The sequence below is a fragment of the Excalfactoria chinensis genome, chromosome 2 (assembly GCF_039878825.1).
Source record: "Excalfactoria chinensis isolate bCotChi1 chromosome 2, bCotChi1.hap2, whole genome shotgun sequence".
NCBI lineage: Eukaryota > Metazoa > Chordata > Aves > Galliformes > Phasianidae > Excalfactoria > Excalfactoria chinensis.
The window spans coordinates 1,674,446-1,701,977 of NC_092826.1; the positions used below are offsets into that span (position 1 = coordinate 1,674,446).

Sequence of the window (27,532 nt, forward strand, 5' to 3'; positions counted from 1 at the left end):
AAAAGACAGACTGTTAATTGCTCAGTGCAAGCATTTGAGGAAGGCTGGTTTTGAACATTTCTGAGGACAAGTACAGTAATTAGGAGCATCCAAGCCAATTTCAGAGCTCTTGCATAGTCTTTTCCAACCTTCTTCTTTGAGGTAATGTATTCTCTGGAAAATGAAAGAGGACCTCTCTCCTTTGAGTTGGTGTCCATGGCAGCCTCCAAGACACAAGCTCAGCCTTCTCCTCATGTTATGACTTACCTAGAAGAGTACATGCTGTACAGGTATGTTACCATAGTACCTTTAGCGATACATTTCAAAAGGAGAAACTTGGTGCTGTACAAGGAAAACTAATGTTACATTCTGGTCAAATTGGTGGCTTTTCAACTTTTCTGTTGACTTCAGAGCAGTGTCTGTGCTTTTCATGTTGGAAATTCATTGGTAAATCTAATCTCATGTTTGCACTGAGTATCCCTTGAAAACTCTTCTTGACACAGAAATATTTTCTGTTGTTCATTATGATGTAGCTAAACTAGTAGGAGAACATCACCAAAAGGCATCGATTTGATCAAAGCTGCAATATGATAGGCAATGAATATTGATTTGGGGAAAGATGGTCTTTGCTCCGGAATCCTGACAATTTAGGAAGAGAGGACAGCTATAAAATGCCTCATTATGCACTTTCTTTCTTTTTCTCTTTCCCTTAATCTTTACCTTTTCTTTTTTACTCTTTTTCTTTTGGAAAGTAACAAAAAGGATTAAGGTAAATGCTGGTAACTCAGGCAGTCTCTGCCAAAGATGGGAAGCATCAACCCAGAAGAAGATGAAAATAATACACTGGAAGACCTATTCCACCTTGGAAAAATACCAGCATGAAATGGAAGGTAACTGCTGAAAGCAAAGTAATGCGTTTGGGAAAATAATATAAATAACTCATCATTTAATATCAGAGCTCATTCATTGGAGCTGGCAGAAGAAATGAGATCTGAGCACAGTTCTAAATAGGGCTTGGAAATAATAAATCAGGAGACATCCTTGCTTTTGTACTGATAAAATCTCACCTGTTTTGCTGCATGCTCAACAAGAAAAGCTCAATAATTCAGTGACTTTAACAAAACCATAAGGGTTTTCTGCTTCTATGAGGAGAAACCTTGGACAAATTAAGCAGAATTTAGGCTGAGAGAAGACTTTTTTATTTTTATAACAATTATTTATTTATTTAATACAATTTTTAAAGAACTTTAAAACCCAAGGGAAACAAATTTTATTCATCCAGCTTTTCTTCTTTTTTTACCACCACCTGAAGAATCTCCAGGTGAAAAAAGCAGGCCATGTGTTAAAATCTGCTGATCTGCTACTGTACAGCTAGTATTGACACAAAGGAAATGTGGAAGAAGAAGTGGAAGAAGAAAAGGATCAGGAGTAAATTTAAGGAATGGTGGGAAGAGGAAAAACTGTGACACAGCATCCCACCTGTAAGCAAGAAAGAAGGATACCAGTCTCACTAATAGAGCAGCCATCTATGTCCTTCAAATCATGAGATAAGCAATTAAAAATGCAATCAGCGCTCCATACAAAAGGATAAAGTTGGAAGACACTTTGCTAATGATTTACTATTGCACAATCATTTTCTGATTATATTACAAATGTTTTATTTTAATTCTTCTAATTTATTTAATAGAAACCTCTCCCTCCCTTCCAGACTGATAAGAGGCACTTTTATTGCCTCTGAAGTTAATTTATGGTCTGTTAGAAGCTTCCACATTCATGGGTGTTCCCACCCTAGTGTATTTTACAAATCTATATACAGATAGGCATTTCTATGAATATATTTCCATGCGTGGCCAGCCACACAGACAAATACAGAAAATAATGCTCTTGTACCATCCATTTAAACACACAGCACTTCCAGAAACATGAACAGAACAAATGGCTTCATCTTGTTCTTCATCTCCCACTGATAAGGATTAAAGCTGCCATAGGAGTAGGCACAAACAACATCATTTTTTTTTTCCAAAATCTGAACTTATATATCCTCTCAAATCTTTAGGTCTTCTCAGTTGCTGTCACCTGGATATCTGAGTTCTGGTGGTTTGTGGCTCTGCTCCAGTTGCTGGTACTCAAATCTCTCCTCCTACTCATCAGTTATTTCAACTTGCAGTTCACTACTGTCCACATATGCTCCTTCAAAGCAGAGAATGTGTTTGTCTGGAAGATAATCAGAAAAAGGATTTATAGAATATGTCATAATCTGCAGTGATCACGCATAGAACTTGACCAACTGATCTATATTGCCTAGTAGCCAGTTTACCATAGATCAATCCTTGTATCTCCTTTTTCCTCCATGTTCCTATGACTGCTTCTCCCCAGCTGTGTTTAGATATCTCTCTTCCTGATTTTGACTCTTTTCTCACAATACCCTTGAAATCAGCCTACAACATGATGAATTTCCACATGGATCAACAGTCTTCTTGTTCTCCTTAGCCTTAATTATAGTCTGTTACTTTAGTCAGAGTGCTCCCTTCACTCTGTTTAGGTTACTGAGTTTCCTTCAGCTATCAAGATGAAAGTACTAGATGATCTCTGAGGCCCTTTCCAACTCAAGCAATCTGTGATTCATCTGACTTTTTCTAGGTCTTCGTGATTATGATAACGAACCTTCACTCACACAACCCAACATGGTCTTCTGGTGATTTATCACTGCAGTGTTGCCCATGGCTCAGGAAAGGATGATGTCTATTACAGAACACTCTCACAGAAAGAGGAGATCCAGCCTTCTGTCTACTAAAATATTTGCTGGTCCTATAAATCTTTAGATTATACTTTCCTCCTTACAACATATGTGAGATGAGTAAGTTGTGAGAGAAAGACAATAAAAAGCAACAGTGATTGCAGAAGGTAAGTTTAAATGTCTCAGTTAAACCCGCTGATATCATGAAGCTGGTCGAAGTCAGTATATCTGGGCATACTGAGGGATGGAGCTGTGAAAAACTGAGAGTTCATTTCTCATACCAATTGTAGGACCTCCTGAGACCCATTTTATACGCCTTACAGAGGCAGCTTTATGTTTGGAGAGGGGGGGGATAAGAGGTCACTGAGATACTACAGCTCATGCCACAGTAACTGGAGGAATCCCATGTTGAGTTGGAGGTCATTGTCATAAACAAGGGAAAGGATAGGGTTATGGGAACAGCAAAAGCTAGAGCTGGAGCCTGGGAGTATAGGGGAATAATAGTCCTGTAAAAAGAGTCAGCTTATGTCCTCTGCTCCTCTAGAAAGCCAATTCCCTTAGTCTATCTTTTCACCTCTAATGAGTAACCTGCATTTATCCAAGGCTATGGTCTAAAATGAATGTAACTAGCCAATCTTCCTGCAGTTAGTAGGCTTTACTTAGAAGTCATCTAGGGACAAATGCACAGGAGCTGGAAAATGTAATTATTAGAGAGATTTTTATTCAGGAGACTATGCAAAGTTAAATATGCCTTGCTGGGTAAAAGAGAAGAAAAAGAACTTAAAGGTCATTTAGCAACCTGTCTGATAACAGTGAAATGTTCTCACTTCACACAGCATGTGCTCAGACAAACTTTCCTGATTATATTTTTAATGCCACTAGCTATGAGAATATAAAATCTTCCATACGTAGATGCCTCCATTACTTATTTCACAAGTGAGCACATTGAAGCAATGCATTTTTTCACATTAAAAATGCAGCAGTTAGGATGATGCAATGTGAAGGCAACTGTTCACATAACGAAACTGTAGCAGGAGGTCTGTAGAATATTTTACATAGTCAAAACTACTCTGAAAAGGTTATTATTACATAAGGACGTAGATGTGAAAATTAGAGCAGGAGCAAGACTGGGTTAGGTAGGATTCATCTCGTCTAATTGCATCTATATGAAGTCAGGCAGTCAAAGCCAGCAATCTAGGGAGTAACTGATATGTTTAAATGTATAGGTTCTATGCAGTCGCCTGCACAATGACATCTGTAAACTTTGTACATGCTCTATAGTACTGTGAGTCAAGTAGTACAAGCTGTTATTTAAATACTCTGAGGATATCTTCAACCATCACATGATGTCCAAGTGTGGGCAAGAGAATCAAGCCTTGAACTTGTACCACTGAGATATACCCATCTCAGCAACTCAAATTTGCAGGCAAAAGAGAAATCTGATCCAGGGAGAGAGGGGTTTGTACCATTAGGTGTACAGTTGCATTGGTTAGGTGGAGCCTTCAATCCTACCTTCATTATTCTTCATTCTTTTAATTCTCTCTCTGTTTTCATCTAAGATGTAAGTGCAAATGACCTCATATCCAAACTGCCCCCCAACTTCTGCTGTGGAAGGATATGGAAGGTTATTAGTTTCATACATCCTATGGAAGGATATGGAAAAGATATCTCAATTCAATAGAAATTCCAAATACATAACATTGAAGTATGTTTGTTGTGTTGTTTTATATTTTTGTTTCTTCTTGTTGTTGTTATTCTGCCCATAGAATTCACTGAAAATAAGTTTCCTATGTAACATCAAGATTTGTTTGTCTGTTTTTACTTCTCTCTTTCTTGAGCTTTGCAGTCTAATTTATCTCTGTTGTATAACATGAATGTCTCTTTTTTTTCTTTTTCCCTTTCAAATGAATGATGGAGAGGCAGAGTAGAGAGTACTGTGAATAAGGCACACATTAACATAATTAGCATGTGAAAAGAGCTTGTTAGGTACTAAATAATGCCGGTTCTACCTCCAGGAGTGCAAATAGTTTCCTCTCTGTACACCCTGCTTCTCAAGTATCCCTCAGCTGGGCTATGCTAAAGCTTGCCATTTCAGATTAATTAAATAACTCATAACTTGTCTATATATATTGATTTCAATGTCAAAATAGACAAAAATGCAATTGAAAATAGATAATTAAAGAGCAAGGAAAGCTGATATATGGAAAACCTCCAGTGCAATGCACTTCCCACGTGTATAGGGCACAATACATTTGGGCACAGTACAAAGGGACATGGGTTGGTAGGCATGGTGATGGTGGGTTGATGGTTGGACTTGATGATCTCAATGGTGTTTTCCAACCTTGATTATTCTATGATTCAATGGTTTATAGCAACGTGGACAAAAAGTTACCTGGTGGCAACAGGGAGTGAAGATCATCTCCCTTTTGGTATGCTGGATTCTAGCCATTTTTTAGAAAGTGAAATCCACAATGCAGATGCTCTTGATAATCCCCAAGAAGAATGCAGGAGTTCCCAGGACATAAACAATTATCTAAACTTATGCTGTTATTCCTATGAAATCATTATAGAAGATTTTTAAGAGTATGGCTAACTAGGAGATTTAAAAGTTATTTTTCCGATCACGTAATTTTGAGCATACATACCATAAAATTCAAGAATAAAGGGCAAAAAACAGCTGTGTTTTGTCAATAGGTAACTAATAGTTCAAATGTACTCTGTTGTAAAATAAGGTGGACTCAAATTGGAAGAACACAGAAAAGCCTCTGTCTGGCATTAACACAAGGGAAGATAGAATCATAGAGTCCCTTCCAGCTTGACCTTCAATGACTCCAGGAACACAGCAACCATTAAGAAGAGGTCATAAATAAATTTTGCTCCAAATTAGGGTGTCCATTGAGAACATGAGAGTATTGGTACAAAGAGGCAGTACAGGAGTCTGAGAGAAGCAGCTGCAATGTGGAAAGGGGCTGCTAAGTGTCTCTTTTGGATGTCCCATGTGACACAGCTACAGTCCAGCATCAGAGGGACCTATATGACCTTACCAGCCTGTGTCCAACCTCCTGCCTCTCTCCTAGTCTCTTACTTTTATTTCATAACAGAACAGATCTTGGGGTCAAAGTGAGGATACTGGTCAGGACTTGACTAAATTTATTTGCCTACACAAGTCTCATTTGTCTAACAGCCATCAATTCTAATGATTCCATTAATTCTACATCATTAACAAAAACTGTCATAGAAAGGGTATGTTAAAATTTGGTCCCTGTATAAAAGTTTTTTGATGTCTCTTCTGTTAAATAGAAATTGAAGAGCAGGTAGAAATAGCCTCATAACTTATGACCCCAACCTTTGCAAATTCAGCCATTCACTCCAGAAACGTCTCTCTTCATATCTCTAAGATGACAAAACCCCAATTAGTCTCATACATTTCACCAGTAAAATGAATAAGAAGTGAGAGTACTGTCTGGGGGGGAAAGAATCTGTTCTTTTCCCAGCAAAGACATGAAACCTCAGTTACAAGACAACAGCTGAGCCATCTTTAGAGCTCAGGTACTTTCAGAGTAGGGAAGAATTAAAATCAGTTCTCCAAGTTTCCCATCTGGGAGGTGTATTGTCAAATGCTGAATTATACATCTTGGCATGGTATCATAATCCCCACCCTGTGGGTTATGAATATCACTATTCACATCCTCCTCGGGCACTGAGCACTGTTTCAGGACACGTTATCATATCCATTATCTGTAGCTTAGACTCGTCAAAGAAGAGTTCAGAGATGATGCGATTCAGCTGGGGCTCTGGTACATTCAACTTTGTGTCTTACAGTTCATATATGACCTGTTCTTCTTCCTTATCCTGTTGTATGCCCTCTAATTTCCCATTACTGTCAGTTTCAGTTCACTGTTGAGTATGTGATGGGTGAGGCATGTACATGGTGTGTTGCTTTATTAACACTTACACAGAATTTCAGGGGTCTTCAGTTGGAGATTCCTCATTGAACCAGGACATTAAAACATGCACTGAAGACTAAGGGAATGAAAAGTGAGTGGTTGGAACAGAAGAAAGGGAAAATGTGAGTGCTGCATTTTAGCATCTTGAGATGCACACGTATCACAGCGATGGATGACACTACTTGGAAAAGACAGATCAGCAGCTTGAGAATGATATCGCCTTTTAGGATCCTATTATGACAACTTATACTTCAAGTCCCTAGGGCCTGCTAATGAGTTAAGGCTCCCTGAACACCACAGAAATTTATGGATATGATTACAAGGAGGGAATCTGGGATGTGGAGAAATAGATACTTGATGCTAAGGCTTGGCAGGTCTGTGTTAGAGAGACCTCAAAGCTGCCCTCCCTGCATTGTCTGGAAACCACCTGCTATGTTCCTCATCTCTCGAAGTGAGAAATAGCTTGCATTTCAGCAATTCTCCTCCTTTTAATAAAAAGGAGAAAATTGAAACCTCAAAGCAAGTAGCCACTGTTGATGAAAAATTAAAGATTAGATCATATTCAAGAAGAGATTAAAGAGTTCTTGGTCCTTGGGGAGAAATCCTTTACTCTTCATAAAACCTTTATGGTCTTGAAAGAAGGAGGTGAAGAGGGATCATGTCAAGGCACCAATATATACCTGACTGGATTATGAGGGAAAGGATAATACAACAATATGAGTGACTGCATTTCCTGTCTCTGTTATACACTACAGGAGGATTGTAATTAATAGTATCTCAGTGCTTGAGGTGTTGAATAGATACCTAGCCTTCTGGAAGAGGTCCATCATAAAAATTCCATTCTGAGCTTTCAAGGGTATCATCTCAGAAGTATTTTCTGTGTCCTGGTCACCACTGAAGAATGGACAAATGTTAGACCACCCCTCTGAGAACAGGTCTGAATACTAACTACTATCTTTTACGAGACGTCTAAGTGCTACTGTGATTTAGCCTCTCCGTGGGTGCAAAAGGCAATTAGAAAGCATGAATTAATGACATGAAGATGCAGAAAGCCCAAGGGTTGCTGAGTCTGTGATAAGTCTGGCCCAACCTTATCATAAGGAATAGATGTTCCCTCATGAACCTTGATGTGTTCTATCAACTGAGACTATTAACTCCAACCAATGTCTGCATCATTCCTCTGTCCTGTAAGTTATGAATTCTTTAAAATAAACACCAAAATAGTATAATTCACAGTCTTTCTTCCAAAGCAAGAGGATATCATCTTTTGACTTGTAATGAGAGTGCTATCACACCAAAGAGATGAGTGGGATTTAGATTAGGTTCTCAGAGAGCTGGTATTAACTCAAGCAGAGGGCTTGTAACACTGTTAATAGCAATGGAAAGCGTGCATCCTCCAGCAGTGGTACATTACTAGGGACCTGAAACCAGATATTAATTATTTAGAACTACATTTTGAGAAATTGAGTCCTTTGCCCTCTGGGACCATTCTCCTCTCTCTTACAGTTTGCCATCATTTCATTCCTGAGGTTAATTCAGAGCATGTTTCTCTCTTCCTGACACTGCTTTAAACTGGGGAAAGGTACACTGCTGAAACTAATGGATCTACACTGACAAAACAGAGGTGAATAAGAAATGGAATAGTCTCATTGATGCCTAAAAATCGATGCTAAAACTTATACATATATATAAACATACATATATATGTGTGTATATTTTTTGAATCTTAACTTTTCACTAGAAAATAAGAAATCAACTGGGCACTTTCTGGAAAGTCTCTACTGCCTATCTAGGCAAAGTTTCTTTCTTTTTTCTCCTTTGTTCATCGCACCTCAGAATTGTTCTGATGATGATTCTCCTCTCCTCTCCTCTCCTCTCCTCTCCTCTCCTCTCCTCTCCTCTCCTCTCCTCTCCTCTCCTCTCCTCTCCTCTCCTCTCCTCTCCTCTCCTCTCCTCTCCTCTCCTCTCCTCTCCTCTCCTCTCCTCTCCTCTCCTCTCCTCTCCTCTCCTCTCCTCTCCTCTCCTCTCCTCTCCTCTCCTCTCCTCTCCTCTCCTCTCCTCTCCTCTCCTATCCCACAATGCAAGAAACAAGTTTCCTTTCTTACTTAAATTAAAACTCACCGCTTTAAAGCCTGATTACTCTGACTGTAGTTGATAAAATGCACCATGGCATCCATCACAGAACAAATTTTAACATCTAATAACATTTTTAATGAAGGCTGCTGAACGTAACACATCATGGGTTCATTTAATCACAAAGACTGATGCATAACTTTGTTTTTCTTTGTGCCTTTACAATTGCAAGCACAGAGTTAACCAAGCCTATAAGTGAGAATAACCTTGACAGTCACTCCTAACTTCAGCAAGGCAAATTCTTTCCTCTCTAGCCCTGCTGGGTGGAAACTAGGTTTTTTCTTTCTCCTGACCTAAACTACATACTTAACAGCAGATGGACTAGGGAAAGTGAGGTCTGAGGGACTAAACACTAGAGTTAATGTGTGTGCTCTCCAGTAACTGTGTCCTTGTTCCATACAGTTCCCTGCCTGTGCGTTGTCTTCCCTAGTTAAACTGTGGGCTTTTTGTTCGTCATCAGTGCTGTGGATATGCTGTTCTTTCATGTCCCCTATGTGTAGGCTGATTAGGATTCATGACTTCTTATTCTTTTTGAATATTGCCTGGCCAGTGGGAGTGAAAAAGAACAGGGCAGTTTCAAGAGGTGATAAGGTTGGTATATGCTTACAGACATTGCTAACACCTCATAAATTTGCCACAACCCAAAACGTTGCACTGAAAATACCATGAGCCTTCTGCTGTCCAAAAAAAAATCAGGATATAGAAATAGAATGGAGAAAAATTATGGCTTTTTGATTATGTTTTATCCCCCTCAGGCTCAGCCCTGAAGTGATGTCTCACATTTTCCTAAAAGGATCAAACTGAGCGGTTGGGGATGGAGTAATTTTTTGGGGATGGTCCCAAGATAACTAATGATATTCCAACTTTTATTTGTGTGCAGTGAGTGGGTTATCAGAAAGGTCATCACAGATTGGTTTTGTTTTGTTTTGTTTTGCTTTGTTTTCACAAATTATTTTTGTAAGGACAAGCAACACCTTTGTCTGAGGGCACAAAAACCTCCACAGCCATTTAAGCTACTCTACATTCGGTTTTGCCTGATCCACAGCAATGATAAAGCATACTCCAAATAATCTCTTCATGGATATCTGTGATTAAGACTAGGCTGCATTAGAATCATAGAATCATTGTGGTTGGAAAAGACCTTCAAGGTCATCTAGTCTAACTGTCAACCCATCACCACCATGCCCACTCACAGAATCATTAAGGTTGGAAAAGATCTTCAGGATCACCAAGTCTAACCCCAACATATCCTCACCATGCCTGCTCAACCATGTCTGTCAGTTCTGCATCTCCATGTTTCATAAACACCCTCAGGGATGGTGACTCTACTGCTGCCCTGAGCAGCCTGTTCCACTCCTTCTGAGAATAAATTTCTCCAATATCCAACCAGTGATAGACAGAATGACTTACCTCTGGAAAATGTAAGAAGCACCTCCTTCCGTAAAAACAAAGTATATTTGAGGCAATATACTATAGACCTTGCATAGGATAAAATTCAGATACCTGCAGTGTAAGTGAAAAGCATTTGTAATCGATCACAAACATTACTGCTCTAAGTGCTCTCTAACATGTTATTGTAACTCACTGAAGGTGCATTCAGATCTCCAAATCTTGTTTCTCACATCTCCTGGGCTCCATTACCCCAAGTTTACCAACATGAAATCTGGAACCATGGGAGCTGGTGACTGAATTAGCTGATGGTTTCTTCAGTGTCTTTGTCTGCAGGAGCATCTGGCAATGATTTCTGTTTGCACATGGCTTGCTGCCTGAATTAGGCTTATTGTGATTTATGTAAACAGAGCACTGAGTTGGTTTGCCAGCTAGTGTAGAGAAATGGCTTATCAGTTTTGCTTCAGGAAAACAGACCCTGGGGGAGGCCTGGAATCTCCTTGATTCCTCTTATCTTTGGAGTATGCAAACAATACAGGTCACAGTGGATTGCGTCTGCACTGGGCAAAATCCAGTCTAGCATTTGCCAGGGTCATCATGGGTCTGTTGACTGGCAAATACCAGTGAGCATTTATCACATACAGGTGAGTTGCATAAGCTTTGAATTAATGAACTGGGCTTGGATGTACAAGCCTGAGTTCTGCCTGGAGAAGGGCTAACATTTAACTGATGTAGCACAGTGTACTTAAGGTGTCTCCATATTTTTGTTTGGCTTTTATTTTTTCCTCCCCCACAAAAAATTATAATTTTATTTAAATTATTTCATTACTGGATGTCTCAGTTTGCCCATCAGTTTCACACCAAGGTACAGTGGCTTGCTATCTAAAGCTGTGAGATACCTTCCACAGGCACCCACGTACTGAAATCCATAACAGAAAAGGACTGTCATGGGGCAACATGATGCTTGTCATTTTTAAATTGAAGGTGATAATAAAGAAAACACAGCAAAACTAAGCTGGAGATGATAGTAATCTTTCCTATAGATCTCCATGTGTCATCACTCCCTCCTCTCCATCCTTCCCCCCCTGCTACAGCTGCAACCACAGAGATTTATGGATGCGTGCAATCTAATTTGCTTTGTGTTTCGTCTGGGGAAATACACAGCTGTATGGAGCTACTTTGTCAAGAAAATGTCGTGTTGCACTTAATTGCCCGATAAAGAATGACAAGTCAGAAACAATATAGATAACATGCTCAAGGATTTGTGTTGGTCTGTTTTTTCAATATATAATTTAAATTTGCTACAGCTTAGTTTTAAAGCAGAGACAGTCAATGCGTAATTCTCAGTAATAAATGTTCACCTGAAAAACTGCCCACTGAAAGACTTCCCCTTCCCCATGCTTTCCCTTCATATCATTTGATAATAATTTGAGTTGGCTCTTTTTTTGCTAAAACATCTGCTTTGTGTTTTGACATGTGAGAAGAAATATACATAAAAATTAACTTGAGCTGCAGTCAATTCATTAATGGGTTTAGGAAAATCACTTTATTTCCTTCCCCTTCATTCCAGAGCTGTTCCACAGTGTTTAAAGATCACTGAAGCAGGAGTTCAAGGTTGGCTCCTATGGAAGACAGTTCAATAGGACAGTTCGATAGTTTTCTGTAAAAAGTTTCAGTATGAAATTGGGCGTTTTTCCCTATATCTGTTAATAGGACTGAAAACAGAAGATTTCTCTTGAGCCCATTAACATTGGTTATACAACATTAATTCTTCTGCCCAGTTCTGAGACCAGAACTGATCAGTGTCATATCCACAACCATCCTCATCCTTCAGCTTATAGGCCAACCACCTGGCTTTAAGCTGTCTTTAGACAAAACAAGCACAAAGCTTCAAAGGTACATTTCTGGGAACAAACAAAACATGTTGAACCCTTCACAAGAATATTTCAGTCCCATCTTTGGGGGACATAAAATAATGTTACCACTTATTCATTTCTTGATGTCTATATACAACCTGTGCTGTAATCTGTAGGGTATTGAATACAGCTAATGTTATCTCTCAGGTTGACAGCTGCTAGGAGAAATGCACAGGGGAAGAAACACTTTATGTGTGTGATTTTTTATAGTCTTCTTGAGTCTGTGATTATCACTGGGAAGGGAGAGGTGTACATTTGTCCTACCATTGGTTTTCTATCTGTCTGTGAGCAGAGTGAGTTACTTTCACTTCTGGAATTATCCACGTCCATGTTCTTGTCACGGTATTTTTGTAAATTCTACTATTCTTCCAGTCTCATCAACCAAGTCAGGACCTTCACTGAATTATTTCTTCTTTTCTCTGATTTACTTTCATCTGACCATTTCCTAGCTATGGGGAATGTCCTATTATTCTCATTCCATAATAATTAGTGGTAATTATTACAGTGCTGACATAAGAAACTCCTTGGGGCCAATATCTAGTTTGAGTTTTTGCAGTTCATGTGGACATCCATAAAGAAATACTGGGAATTAAAATTGGAGTAATCATTTCTGGTTGCTAGGCAAATCATTTCTCCCTGCAGTGTTATTTTCTGCCACTCATACACCAGTTTCTGGGTGCCCGTGCTTGCAAGCAGTAAACAGTAAACTTGGAGGAGGACATGTTTGAGTAACTCCCCAGGTATTTCCATCAGTTAGCAGGCAAAACACTCTCATGAGAAGTGCCAGTAGAGTTTTGCTGGGTTTTTAGTTCTTCAGAAGTTCAGAAGTAAAGATAAATCACAGAAATCACAGGTCGGAAGGGACCTCAATGATCATGAATCTACAACCCTGCCCCTTCCCCCCCCAGCAAAGGCAGGACCACCAACCTCCACATTTAATACTAGACCAGGCTGCCTAGGGCCCCATCCAACCTGGCCTTGTACACCTTTTTACAAGTTTAGCTTGTACCAGGAGATCCCTTTTCTTCCACAGACCTTTATCAGTCACCTCTAGAAACATCTTACCTCCTGCCTCAAATCCCACCTTCTGTGACATGGCAGAATATCATTGTTCAGATTTCATTAGCAATGGTGCAGCTGGGAAGCCATGAGAAGAGACAAATGGACTGGCATTTTTTCTCAGTCTAAAGACAAGTTTGTCTCCTTAACAGCACCCACTCAACACATCCTGATGGAGAGGGGCAACTCCCAGGCTCCAGATTGTGCCACATCTCCATGCTATGTTTGTGTTGTACAAGCTACAACTGAAACTCAAAACAATGGAAAAACTACTGCTGAAGCCCGGGATTGAACCAGGGACCTTTAGATCTTCAGTCTAACGCTCTCCCAGCTGAGCTACTTCAGCAGTCTGGTGCAAATAATAACACGACCCAATCATAATATAAGTTTCAGAGCTTTACAGTTCAGTATACTGTTTTCTAAGTAAAGTGTAAACATCACCTTCCAAATCCAGGTGCTCTAACCTAAAGTCAAAGTTTAGGTAGCTGCACTTTGGAACTAAGAAACATCCCATACTCCCATTATGGAGAGGAATGTACAGAGGGTATTTCAATACCACATTAAGGGTGAGTTTACAAAGTCACACGAAATTCATCCATGAGGTCCACACAAAGTGCTGCACTTTTCTCTCACCACCTGAGTATTAAAGACAAGTAGTAATGAAGAAGTAGTAGTAGAAGTAGTAATGAAGAACAGTTGAATAGTGGCAGGTAGTTGTAGAAGTTGGTCCTGGCAGACGTATTCATTTCCTTGCTTCAAGCAGATTTGCAGAAGGACTTGAAGAAAGGCATCTTGATTGTCTTCATTTATTTTCTTTTATACCAGCTCCAGGCTCTAAACAAAGAGCAGTTTTCATTAACTCCTGAAACTGTGCTTTCTATCCATATATATTCACTTAGGCATTTCACTCTATGACCAACACCATTCTCTTCTGGCTGAATCAAACTGCTTTTGATAATAAGTTTAGAAGGATACAATCTCTTACTCTGAATAAAGCAATTAATGGAGACTCCACCTCTTCCCTTGATGTTTTACAAGTCTCATGGTTTAACCAGGTTTTAATTCCAGGGTAAATGTATCAGACAGCACTCCCACACAGTAGTTCCTGTTATATTCTTCATCAGAAGAAAGAAAAAAGGAGCTGCCAAAGGAAATATCTGTCTGTAATAATTAGGTCATTTTTTTTTTCTCATGTTAGTGTGATAAAGAATCAAGCCCCTGTGATCAAACACCACGGGGCATTTTCTACAGTCTTTAAAACCTTATTCCTCACTTCTCGTTGTTTTTTTTTTTTTGTTTCTTTGCTTTATTTTTTGTCTTTTGTGTGTGTGTGTGTGAACTTATTTTTGATGGCTTTTTTTTTCTTTTTTTTTCTTTTTTTAATTAAACTTTTAAAACCTTTTGCTAAGTCTACACACAATCCCAACCAAGAGAAGACTAATGTCAGACACCCCTGTAGAAGAAGACCCTTTCACATGGTCATCATTTCTTCACACCTACAGGATTCAACAAGGACTTCCTAACATGACTATGGAGTACTGGTTGATGTCCCATTCCAGTCTTTAGCCCTTTGCAAAAGGAGTCCGTTCTCCAAAGGTCTTCCTTCTATTTGCACAATTTTCCATCTTTTGCTTCCAATGACCCACATTTTTCATGTAGATGTACAACATATCTGAATACTTATCAGTTTCCCTGCCTCTCCTGTAATAAGGACTTTACCACCTCCTCAGTCTTTGCATCATTCATCCATTTTACCATCAGTAAATTCATATTTGCTTCTAGCCACCTGCTGAGACTAACGTCACATTTGGAAGCAATCTTTTTTGGAGCCTATTGGGAACTTTTTGCCTTTTCCATTCATTAATGATTATCCATCAGCAAATACTTGAGATTTGTGTGTTAGGTGTATTTTAATCTACTTTATTGCACTTATTACGTGTTAATCACAACATGAATGTAAAAAGTTGCCTAATCACAAAGGTTAGAAGAGATTGCTTAGGAAAAATGCTCAGAGAAAGTAGCGTGATAGTGGGTTGGAGCACTTTATTCAGCTGTGGGAAACATCAGTCAAGGGAAATGCCTGTGGGAGTAGAGGTACACTGAATGCATAATAGCTGACATTTTCAATATTGCAGGAATTGTTTACAATGGATTTTATGCAGCTCCATTTGTTAGCCTCAGAAGACTGTTCTTTCTTGAAGCTGGAGATTAATACTTACATAAAAAGCCTTTGCAGATACATACGTCCATGAATATTTACTTTGCATGATGTTTTGTCATGGACCAAACTGAACTCTGGCGTGTGCTTCTAGGTTCACTCCAACAAGGTAGATTTTGGAGAGAGCCAAAGTGAAAAGTCAGCAGAGTAGTATGAGTCCTGCCAATGGTGCTGCTATGAAAATGTTGACTGAATCTGTTTCACAGCCTGCAGTGCTATAACCACAGAGTAAATAAAACGGGTGAGAAAAGTTAAATACTGTTAACTCCATCTCAGGATATGGTAAGAACAACATAAGAACAACAGGAGGAATGCTGACTGACAGAATATAAACTTTAGATGCAGCAAATGATCCATTTACTTTTCATTAACAAAGCCAATGATAGCAGGCTGATGAACAAAGGAAAATGATTCTGTGATCCAGAGCTTTGTGGAATCTAAGATAAATTTCCCTCTAATACAGAATAATGTCTGCTAATGTAACTGGCAGCATAGTGACATATAATTGAAAACATGACTGGAGAGCATCAGTGTATGGAGTAACAGCACAGCTCTCATATAAGTGACACTGTAATAGTGATCTGTCCTGAGGATACCACAATGGACACTGTGTCTGTTCTGTGCAGGCAACTACTGGAGGGAGTCCAACAGAGGGCCACAAAGATGATGAAAAGCCTGGAGTACCTCTATTACAAGGAAAGGCTTAGAGACCTTGGACTGATCAGCCTGAAGAAGACTGAGAGGGGATCTGATTAATGCTTGTAAATATCTAAGGGGTAGTAGTCAGGTGGATTGGGTCAGGCTCTGGTTAATGGTGCCCAGCATAAGGATAAGGGGCAACATGCACAAACTGGAACACAGAAAGTTCAAAGATGACACATGAAGATGAGGAAAGACTTTTTTACTTAGAGAGTTACAGAACCCTGGAACAGAACTGTCCAGAGAAGTTGTGGAGTCTCCTTCTCTGGAGATACTCATAGAGTCATAGAATCACTAAGGTTGGAAAGGCCTCCAAGATCATCTCATCCATCTACCCCCAGTATTTCCCACTAATCTATGTCCATTAGTACAACATCTAATGTTTCAAAGTCTGCTTGGATTCTGTTTGATCTACTCTTGGGAGCCTGCTTTACTAACATCAAGAACTTAGTGTTGTATTTGCAAAATTGAATTGTGAATTTAACTGCCTTTCTGGATATTGTTAAGTATGAGATCTCTTTCTCATTGTTTAGGGTGGATTAACACAAGGCATTCTAGATATTGGCTTGTGTAAATCTTTCCATCAAGTATCATTGATCCACTTGTCATGATTTAATTGGACCAATGGAAAAGAACCTTTGGATCTCATAGTCTCACCCTTTTTTTGCTAGACCATTTTTGTCTGTCCTCTTGCATGAGTAGGTCTAACATGAAGATGTCTTTTCTCTTTGTGATATCGATAGCTCAGATGGTGGCTATTCTCCACTCCTTTGAAGACTGCTTAGTTTGCTTCTGTCTTAAACAAACATTTTGGGCTGCGGATCTTGAATGGACAAATGCACCTTTCTTAAAGGTCTTGATGCAGATTCTCTGATCTACAGATTCTCAATTCATTCTCTAGGAATTTGCTGTTTAGCAGTAGAAGCAAATGAATCACAGAATCATTGAATTGTTCCCACTGGAAGGGACCTTTAAAAGTTATCTGGTCCAACTCCCCTGCAATGGACAAGGACGTCTACAGCTAGATCAGGGTGCTCAGAGCCCTGTCCAATATGACCTTGAATGTATCCAGGGAACTGGACATGAAGTGAAAACAAGGTTTTTGCATGATCAATAATAAATCACCAGCAAATGAAAAAGCTCTGACCAGATTCGATATAAACAGAATTAGAACTTGTAAACGGTGCTGGATATTCAGTGAAAAAAAGCTGTTCTTCTCCTTTCTGAACCCTCCTCTCCATCCTGCAACACAGCCAGCCACAGACCACTTGATGTCAGTTCTTATTTAGTCCACGGGAGCCTTTCTCTGCATGCTGTGAGGAGTGGGCCCAGTCCTAGGACTGGTAAGACGTAGGTAAGATGTAGGCAGGACTGACTGTACTTTCTGACCTTCCTTTGCAAAAAGTCAGCAGTGCCTCACAGGGCCTTTCTACCTGAAACAACACTGCCGTTTTGAATGTTGCCTGCACCTCCAGGCAATTTTTAGAAACTCTATTAGCTACAAGTGCACGTTAATGCAATGTTACTGTGGTGTTTGGGAAAGCTCTTCAAGTGCTCTCTCAGTGCCCCTGCTGAAAGCCATGTTGCTAGGTTGCTCCAATTCCAGTTTTTTTCTTGCTCTTTATTGGCTTTGCTGCTGATTTTTATTTTGTGTGTGTGTGTGTGTGTGTGTTCCTGGCTTTTGTTGGTTTGTTTCTTGTGCTTTTTTGTTTGTTTGTTCTGTTTTTCCTGGTTAGGTGCTCCATTCCAAGCTATTAATACTTATTTTTTGACTGTTGTTAGTGCCATAGAACGGTTCAATTCAGTTGAAGGATTGTAAAGGCTCATGTTTTGTTTTTATTTTTATTTTATTTTTCAAGTGTCCTTGTAAATACTTTTGTATGTTCTCAGGATGAATATTAATTTTCCCAGAGTAGTTCAGGTTCAAAGTATTTCCGGAAGACAATAGGCTTCTTCTATTCTGTGGGATCTGCTTATGGCGTCATACATATGCATTGCAAGTAGGGAAGATTTTGCAAGGTGACTGGTGTTGTAAACAGCAATGCCTTCAATTGCAAGTTTTCCTTTTATACTCCTCCAAAAGAGGTGTGTAGCTTCAACTACACCCCACAGGGTGCATGATATGGAAGGTCATTGATGTTAAGAAGAAATTCTTTACTTTGAGGGTGGTGAGACACTGAAATGAGTTGCCGAGTGTGGTTCTTTATGCCCCCTCCTTGGAAGCATTCAAGGCCAGGCTGGATGGGGCTTTGAGCAACCTGATCTAGAGGGAGGATCCTGTTAGATCCATGTCAGCTTAGACATGGTAAGATAAAATATTTGTACCAACTCCAGCCTAAATTCCAGTACTGCATCAGTGTTGAGCTCCTGGAGGTCCTGTGTCACATATGCATGTCCCCTATGGACATCTTGGGCCCCAGATATCTCTGGACACCTTTGTGGATAACTGAATCACGGTGCTAGATGTTGCTCAGGTTAAATACAAGTGTCCTACCTTACAGAGTGGTATATAGTTACGATCTTGACACAGGGGCTTTCTTTGGTTGAAATAAGCTAGTTTGTCTACCTCAACTCTATTTGATATCAGGACTGCTCTGGAGAAAGAATCTTGTTTTGTTTTTGTTTTGTTTTTTTTTTGTACAGAGCAAAACAAAAATAAATAAAACAACTCTTGACCATGCTTTTCCCAGAGTTCCATGAATTTCTACAGAGAGCTCTTTCAGGATCAGCAGTGCTGGGTGTTCTAGAGCATCGGCATCAATAATGCTTTAAGCGATGGTAAGTATGATGGTAACATCTTGAATCTTCTGCTTGTTAATACTGAGGAAATGTATGCATTGGAAATCAGTCATTGACAAGTGCTGCTTAGCACAATCTTCCAGCTTCATGAATTGCTCCACTACTCCAAAATTTTGAATCCTGGGTCTCTCCCCCTCCTCCCACATCTCTCCTGAGCCTTGTAGGCACAGTAAGGCAGAACAAGAAGTACCTGAAAGACTCTTTAGTGGAGTGATAATTTCTAATGTTGGCAGGCAAACTAGGGACTTGTTTTGTTGTGTGACCTTCACTGATTCTGCTTACTTAGTTGGCTGTGTGATCAGGTGAAACTGCAATGCATTTAGTTTTAATTGAAGGTGAAAAAAATAATTGTAAATGTTAAGCTCAGGCAAACCCAGGTTACTTACCTGAAAGAACTCATCTTCTTTTGCTTATAGATCTAGGAAAATTAACTGACTTAAGCATCCTTATGCCTTCAGCTGTGAGCCTTCTCCTAACATGATACCTTCACATGCCCCAGTAAGTCTGGAAGGGTCACCGTGACAAATGGAGTTTAAACCCCAGGCTCAGCCTAGGCTGCTACCAGGTCCCACTTCATTATGAAGAATCAAGAAACAAAGACAAAGGGTGAGTCTCTCTTGAGCTCATTTACTCTGTGTATCCGCACATTTTGAAATAGATTTCTGTGTGACTTGTACTGTTCTGGCCATTTTCCCTTAACTGAATGGAGCACTACCCCCTCATAATTTTAATGAGCATCCTAATGGCTTGTGCTTTCCTAAATCCTTTTTCCTTTTGCTCACTGTTGGACTCACATTGTTTCTGTGGTAATCCCTACTTTCCCACATAATATCCTCCCATAACTGTCATTATAGTCTTTCAATACGATCTGCTTGCAGTGAAATTGGTTAGAAATAAAAATGATAGAAAGACATGGAGATTCTGGTTGTATGAATTAAGTTGTGTATGATGGTAACTGAATGAAGCCCAACTCCATTGCAGTAATAACTCTCTTGGTCCTGAAGAGCTCTTCCCTTTGATGTTGGTCTACAAACAGATTTGAACAGCCAAGGAGAGGGATTGCTCTCATGCAGCATTCAATTTTCCCTTTTCTTTTGGTTTGTGAATGTAGAATTGCATTTGATTTCATTCACTTGAAAATCCTTCTCTTTTAAATGAAGTTCAGTTCAAAAGCAGATAAAAGATCCTGCAAAAGACGTGTTTTTAGCTGCAAAACAATTTTATTGAAAGACCAGAGAAGAGACTTGGCACAAAGAATCACAGGGTGATTAAGGTTGGAAAAGATCGTTTGGTTGCAGTGAGTGAAGAAGAATCATTTTGGGCCACAGGTCACTGCAAAAGTAATGCCTCCTATTCATTTCCATGGAAACAACACATACAAAGAGGACAATAACACTGCTTGATAAAGGAAATCTCATCTAAAAAACAATATTTTAAAACAAATTTGCTTTTTAAAGATGCTTTGCTTAGGCAGTCTTGAAATGTATTGTCCAATTCCTTTACCAAAATGGAAAGTGTGGCTGCATATTTTTTGCTGTTCACTGGACTATCTTTTGCTGATTTATCAAAATGCATAAACTTATTTGCTGTAACTTGAACTTGCACTGCACTGTGCCTCCTGTACTGGTTTCAGCCCAAATTGGGTTCACAGAACAGTGTTATGCAGTTGGTGCTAAGGAACCAAGCTAGGCCGCAGGTTGCAGACAACTGACTGAGGTGTTCCACCATCAAGATAAGGACATGTTCCTTGTATGAAATACAGTCTAAAGATATTAAGGACTTGTGTCCAGACTGCTGAAAAGAGGGATCACAACATGACAAGAATGCAGTTAGATGACTGGAAGTTTAGGTTGTGGATGCCCCATCCCTGGAGGCATTCAAGGCCAGGCTGGATGTGGCTCTGGGCAGCCTGGTCTGGTGGTTGGTGACCCTGCACTTAGCAGGGAGGTTGAAACTTGGTGGTCATTGAGGTCCTTCTCAACCCAGGCCATGATTCTTTGACTCTATGATTCTATGATTCTATGTGTGGTTGTTCACTGCCCAAAGCATAAGTCAGGAAATTCTGCTCTTGAATTAAGTCACAGCATCCAAGATTAGCACAGGCAATTTTCTTTATTGCAAATGAATCTTGGGAAAAGCATCTGATAGGGAAGCTGTGATGCCATCCTGAATATTGGTGTCTCCTAGGTTTGTAGAATTTAGATCAAGACTTGTGTCTAAGTGGGAACTGAACATTTTCCAGGCAAACGTTACCTGAGATGATGAGAAGAAGAGATCCCTCCTCAGACTTGAAGCGTGAGAAGAGAAAAATATGACAAACTTGCCCACAAAACTGTTTCCCAGTCAAAGCGCTCTAGGGCAATAAATAACTCTCAACCCTGGTTAATGTTTCCCTGAAGGAGAGAGGCATTTAGGAGGGAGCGAGCTTTGTAACAATGAAATGTCAATGGTGACGTTAAAGGGGAAACAAATGCTCCCAATCGATGCTCTGAGAAGAGAGCTGCAATAGATCTAAAGAGCACAGCTCTGTGTCTGCAGAGGGATTTCCCCCCCCCCTCCTTGCCTCCTTTGTTGTTCACCATATTTCATTCTGGATATGGTCTGCAGAGACAGCCTGCTAAAAGCTGAGAGGCATAAAGATCTCACAGGCTTTCTTATGCCTCATGTAATGCTATATTCACTGTCAAGTGCAGGTTTTATGGCTTCTCTGAGGCAAGATTCTGGTTCCTTCAAGGATGCCAGGGCCCACAGTTACTGCCCTTTGGACCCCGAGATGCTGATAAACTGATGGATGAACTGTAAGAGGAAAATGACTCATCTCAACAAGTTATTACCATAGGATCCTATCAATAGGTTCCCATTAGAAATTCTATAAAAGAACCTATGAAAACAGCAGGAGAGAGGAAAAAATGAAGAACAGTTAGAGAGGTAAAAATGGAGAACAGTTAGTATGGAATTACTAAGGCTGGAAAAGACCATTAACCCATCACTACCATTCCCACTAACCGTGTACGTCAGTGCACCAACTACCCTTGAAGCAATAGAGCAAATTGAGGCTTTCACAGCTTGGTGAGGTCTTAGTTTCTTGATCCTTTTCCTTTTTCTCTGTCTAAGAGCCCAGATCTTCTCCTGACAAGATGCATCATGTCCCACCAAGACCTACAGTGTGGGAACAATCTTTGAACATTCAGACTTATTCAAAATTGTATCTAGTAGGAAGAATAAATGCTGATTTCTCTGGCTCTATTCCTTAGCTGTTGGCAACCTCTGCTGTAAAACTCTTTGCTTAAAATCTTGGAGTCCTCTTAGAGCAGAACAATTTACTATAGTCTTCTGAGAGGCTATTTAAATTACAGGAATGCACACAATGATTAGAGCAACCTGCTTCAGGGCTTGCAAGCCCTAGTCCAAGAATGGATGCCTTGGTAAACAAGGTGCATTACAGAGCAGAGCAAGCAATGGTTTAATCACGTAAGAGTCCATAAGACCTCCTTCATTTCTGTGGACAGGGTTTGACTCTCCAATAGGCTCTAAGTGAGAAAATCCCAAGTTTTCACTCATCAGCTGTGTTTAAATTTCATTCAAGCACAAAACTACTTGTCACTTCAGGGACTGAAGTTGGGAATTTCCCACATGATTGCTGAGCAAAATGCTGACCCCAGGCTGTGGGTTACTCTAAACTACAGCCTTGTAATTGCGACAGTGGTCTGCCCCACTGAGCACGAGCAATTATTTTGCTAGCGCTGTGAGGACTTGAAGCCCCATCCCACCCATGAGGTTAACTGGGGAGAGTATAGCTTAAGGGCTGTTCATTTATTATTGATATCAAATGGAAGTACAAAGTAATTAAGAGAGATGGAGGCAGTTGGCTCCCTGCTGCTCTGTGCTGAGTGCTGTTTCAGCTATGGCCAGAAATTCCACTTTTTTTCCAAATTTTTTTGCTCCGTGTCCCTGCTCACATCTGACTCACTCCCACCAGACCCTTCCTGCTGTGCACTCTGCATCCAGCTGGCTAAGGAACATGAAATGCTATGGCCAGCAACACGCTAGAAATTATATTACCAGTGCAGTAGCTACATAACCTATAAGTCTCTGTCCAGATTTGCAAAGTACACGTGGCAGAGAAAAACTACTCAGCTCGTGTTAAACCAAGTCTGAACTGAAGCAGTTTATTGAGTTATTAATATCACAATGAACTGAAAATAAGATAACCTTGCAGTCAAGATTGATATCAGCAATATAACAGACAAACTGCAATACAAAACACATATAAAAATAGCAATAAACACTGTAAGATCTTTTCCTAATTTTGTATAGTTCATACTCAAAATGCCTGAGGGATGGAATGCCATCCAGAGACACTTAGATAGGCTTGAGCAGTGGACCCAGAAGAACATCATGAAGTTCAACAAAGCCAAAGGAAGGTCTTGCACCTTAGTCTTGGGAACCCATGCTATCAATACAAGCTGGGGGATATAGGGATAGAAATCAGCCATGCTAAAAAGGACTTGATGTGGATGGCAAATGGACATGAGGCAGCAGTGTGCCCTCACAGCTGAGAAGTCTCCAAGAAGATCTAACAGAGGCCTTACAGTACCTAAAGGGGGGCTATAAGACAGAAGGGTATAGACTCTTTAGCAGAGTCAGTTGTCATAGGACAAGGGGGAATGGTTTCATACTAAAAGAGGGAGATTTAGACTCGATATGAGGAAGATGTTTTTTATAACAAGGGTGGTGAGGCACTGACACAGGCTGCCCATGTGGTTGATGCCCTGTCCTTGGAAGTATTCAAGGTTGGGCTGGATGAGACTCTGAGGAGCCTGACCTAGCTGTAGGTGTTTCTGTTCATTGTTGAGGAGTTGGAGTAGATGACCTTTAAGGGTTCTTTCCAACTCAAATGATTCTATTCTATTCTATTATTCTTTAGGCTTTAGGAGTGAAGGTTCCACATACAAGTTTTTGGAGGATAAGGAATTGGTATTATTTTAAGAGAGAAAGGAGAGAGACAATACTCAAGGAGAACACCTGAAAAGAAAGGAGTTACAGGACACAAGTCTGCCAAGATCCATGTTTCCCAGTGTGTTGGAAACACGCTTGGGTGAACAGCATATGGATTAGTGGCACTGCAAAATGAAATTCCACCAGCCAGATTCTCATGCATGTGCTTCCCATGAGATCCACCGGAGTAATCTTTGGTGTCATTTCAGGGTATGGCTAAGACTTGTACCTGCAAAGCTGTAGTTTCAGCCACTCACTTTCTTCTCAGGAGAAGAAAGCTGCCTTAGAAACTGTACCCACAACATAGAATTACCTTATGTGCATCTACCTCCATATGAGGCTGTTTCCCTATGTCCTTTATAGCCAGACTTTGGTAGCTGAGTCAGCCGAGATAGAATGACATTAATTTCTTCCTGAAACAAGCAAAAGGAATGTAATATTCTTATGCATCATGATCTAGCACATTCCTTGAGAGTGAAAAGGATGGAAATTCTAGCTACTCCAAGCCTCCAGAAATGGAAAGTAACTCCTATCCAAAGCTAGGATAATACTAATACTCTTTGAAGTTCAAAACACTGCATGACTCTCACACACTTAGTTTTGCAGTCAAATAGGCTCAGAGAAGGCTGTTCTTGCTTGTGTAGATCACAGCTCCAGCCTTTATTTCACCATTACCACTATCCTGAGGCTGTAAAAGAGCTGGCAAAGAACAGTTCCTCCAATAAAACTGTTTTATGTGTATGCTGCTTTGCTTCTACCCACCCACTTAGCACACTTTGTCAAAATGAAACTATTAAAAAACAAAATAAAAGAGATGACTTCCAAATTAAATTGTAAAGCTGGAGCCAATTGGGTGGTTAGTGATTATGAAATCTTTATGACTGTGACATTGATGTGACTGAGGAAGATAGGGAGGGGTGGGAACAATAGTACTTTATGGATGGTCTGAGCTCTCCATTTTTTTTAATGTGCGATAGAAGCAATACAAGAAAATAGACAAGGAAATTGTAGATACTTCATTTATTCATCAAAGAAGAAACAAGGAGCAGTCACATACTTTCCAGTAAACATGCTGTCAATTGAAGGAAAGGCCTAGGGCAGTAAGAGATCAAATATGAATGATTTCCAGATTGTATTACAGCTTTGGAATTGTATGTAATAGGTGATCCATTTTTTTTTTCTTGCTTCCATCTCTACATTTGAACAGGTGACAAACTGGAAAAACTGAGTCAGGAAAAACACTTTCTTGGGTTAAATGAACCCCAAATAATTAATTCTTCTGTTGAAACAAGTCATCATCTTGAGCTGAGTAAAACAGATATTCAATCTGGATCAAACGCTTTCTGCCTCTAAACAAGTTAGGGCTATATTTCTAAATTAAATATTACCTATGTAGGAAGACAAAATATTTTGTTGTTGTTGAAATCTTTTTTTTCAACTGAAAAAGTCTGCTGCTAAATGGACATGGAGAGTTTTGATCAGACAGTTGCATAGCGAAAAAGTACTTAAGGAAATATTTTGCTGTGCATTAATACCAACATGATGTCTTCTCTTGGGCTCATGCCACTCTTAATCTGCTTCTATCAGTGAAGATGTTAATGGTACAGTTTTTATGTGTACATAAACAAAGGGTACAACCTACAGTAACACAAGATTGGAGGTAAAAACAGTAGCTCCTACAGGCACATTTATACTCTGAAGCAAGAGAAACTGGAGAAATTAGAGAAGAACCCCATGCTGTACTTGTAGCTTGTAAGCAAATGAACCAGAAATTATCCTACAACACTAAGATAGTACATAAACGAATATTCAACATGCACCAAAATAAATATAGATGGATGAGCAAAACCTAATTGCATCCAAACCTCAGAATGTATTGTCATTGTCATCCTTCAACAAGGGACACATTTTCAAGGTAAGTAGAGATAGAAAAGCAAAAGGTTTCTGCAAAAGTGGGGAAGCTTTAAGCTAAAGTGGGGAAGCCTTAAGCTATTCTGTTCTCTTGTTTACTCATTGCCTTTGTTAATCATTACCATGTGGGCTTCTGTTATTCTGGAAATGCCACATGCTCTTATCTACCTTAACCAGGAGTCTACAGTGACTTAGATCACTAAGCAATGATGGATTTCATATGTATAAAAAAAGGCGTATCTCACATCATTAACATTTAAGTTGCCATTCTGCATTTTATTTCCCCTAAATAAAAAGATTTGAGAGCCTGTAGCAGTTGAGATTGCCTGCATTGAAGCCTTATGAAGCTTGATAAGAAGGAATAAAACGTGAGAGAAAGGTTCAGAAAGACCATCAAGGAATTATTTCAAGGGAAGGTGAAAGTAAATACACTAACTTTAGAAACCAATTGTCTTTGTGGCACCAGATTTCCTCATTCCCAGCAAAGATGAAGTTATTCCACAGTGAAGATAGTAGATACCCAGATGCAGATGGAGACACATAAGAACTGTGGAGCATGGACTTTGCTCATAAATACTCAGTGAAGATCAGGTAACTCTCTACAGAAAATCATACAATTATTGAGGCCAGTAGGAACTTTGGGGGTGTCTTGTCAAATCTCACATTTAAAGCATAACTAATTTGGAAGTTAGAACCAAATTCAAAATTAGTGAGTGTTGCTTAGGGACTTGTCCAGTAAAATTTAATCTCCAAAGATGAAAATCTCACATATTTTTTTTTCTACTGTTTTGATATTTGCCCTCTCTGGTTTTATATTTGTTTCTCTAAAATCTAATAATATTTTCCTGCTATGCCTCCGCACCTCATCCCATTACATGGGAAAATCTTTGTCTTCCGTGTGCTTTCATGTTTAATAGCAATAAGAAGTGCCCTCTACCTCATCTTCTTAAAACTGAACAAAGCCAGATCTCACAACATTTCCCTAAGTATATAATTGCTCCAGAATTATTTGCAGGAAAACGGCCTTAAGATGTGCTGGGGAGGTTTGTATTGCATATTAGGAAAAGGAGTGGTAAGGTATTGGAACAGGATACCCAGGGCAGTGGAGGAGTTGCCATTTCTGGAGGTGTTCAAGAATTGGAGAGATGTTGGTCATGATGCGAATGTGCTGATGGTTGGACTTGATCTTAGAGGTCTTTTCCAACCTTAATGGTTCTAGAACTCTATTCTACTTGTCCACTGAAGAAGGTGGCTATAAAAATACTGAGGATAGTTGGCTGTAGGCCTGAAAATACGGGGACAAAACAGCCATGTAACTTTCCATTCTGTAATAGTTTTTAGCTTCTGGATAAGAGTATCATGTTGTTGTTTCCTTGCTTGTTCAGCATTAGCTATGCAAAGAACTGCTAGATGACTTACATCGTAAAGAGGGAATTTTGATTGTCTACCCTGGGCAGTTCCAATATTTGAACCACCAGGTTCCAAATGATCTTCAGTGAACTTCAGACATTCAGAATCAGGAGCAGAACTGGCTCTATTCTGCATTGCATAAACTGCCTTGAGATGGGATCTAAGATCAAATTCACTTCGGCTGATGTATTCACAGGTGTATTTTTATATCAGTTTAAATCATCAGTATTCACAGGTGATTTAGACACAGGTAAACTGCCTGTGATCCGGCAAGAAAACTGCTCTCCAATCAAGAAGTCTTGAAATCCCTACCTGAGCAGAAACAACGTGTAATAAC

At 39.7% G+C, this 27,532-nt stretch overlaps 1 long non-coding RNA gene and 1 other non-coding gene across 2 annotated transcripts in view; both read right to left on the minus strand.

The window, feature by feature from the left end:
* Positions 1-1,158: 1,158 nt before the first annotated feature.
* Positions 1,159-27,532, minus strand: part of LOC140248728 (uncharacterized) — a 152,823-nt gene continuing 126,449 nt past the window's right edge. Inside the window, exon 4 of the long non-coding RNA XR_011902881.1 lies at positions 1,159-2,193. This is a non-coding gene — a long non-coding RNA (uncharacterized lncRNA). The remainder of the gene's footprint in view (positions 2,194-27,532) is intronic.
* Positions 13,434-13,506, minus strand: TRNAF-GAA (transfer RNA phenylalanine (anticodon GAA)). Its single transcript has one exon. It is a non-coding gene; the product is annotated as a tRNA-Phe (tRNA).